This window comes from Belonocnema kinseyi, chromosome 7, assembly GCF_010883055.1.
Source record: "Belonocnema kinseyi isolate 2016_QV_RU_SX_M_011 chromosome 7, B_treatae_v1, whole genome shotgun sequence".
In the NCBI taxonomy this organism is placed as follows: Eukaryota; Metazoa; Arthropoda; class Insecta; order Hymenoptera; family Cynipidae; genus Belonocnema; species Belonocnema kinseyi.
The window spans coordinates 109,593,276-109,594,193 of record NC_046663.1 but is presented as its reverse complement, the minus strand read 5'-3'; positions in this window follow the sequence as shown (position 1 = coordinate 109,594,193).

Below are 918 nucleotides of genomic sequence, written 5' to 3'. Positions count from 1 at the left end.
TTCCAACTCATAGCACACAGTCACACAATTGTGAAATCTGCCAATACAAGCTACTTGTTGCAAATCATAAGGCCTGCTTAAATTCTCTGTAAATTCCAGAACAAATTTTGGTCAAATGAGAAAAATTTTATTTGGTAGACCGATTCAACGAAATTTTCTGTTTGCATCTACCAAATAATTTAAGAGATCGTTTTAATAGAATTAATCGAAAGATTTGGTTGATTCAGCAAAAATATTTTGTTACAAGCATTTTAAAAAGGATGGACGCAATGGAACTTGGTACGATCACGTATTCCAATTTAAAATAACACACCACGTGTAGGAGTTCATAGCATTGCATAAAAGCACACAAATGTAATCCGTTTGGATCATCGAAAATACATGGTATACTCAACCAAAATTTACTAACCAAAAAATCGTCTTGGGCCAACCAAATATTTCGTTGTCCACATAACAATTATATTCTAGGGTTGATTCAAGCCAAATTTTGTTCTTTCAACCAAATCTTTTTCTGAGGGAATATTTTATGCGAATCTGCATGACGCTGAAATGATAAAAAATCGTATTGAAGATCCGCATGATTTGCGTCCATTAATAAATAATGGCGAAAAATGCGTTCTTGATCCTGGTTTTCCAGAAGTAAAATACGTATTGAAGTCCAAAGGCTTTAACCATACTAATAGCATCGTCAAAGCTCGTACGTGGCCGAAATCATAAATAAAGAATGGGTCTATCAATTTTCAATTTGTGAAAGAGCAGACAGTGGGTGAAGAAAAGTTTGCTGCGGTTTCAATATAGCAGCCATTATTTATTATTTACCAGGTGTATACATATGAAACCGGTATTTTTTCAGGAAAAAAACACATTTATTTCAAGAGAATGATAACAAATATTTTATTCAAAGTATGCGCCCTCGCT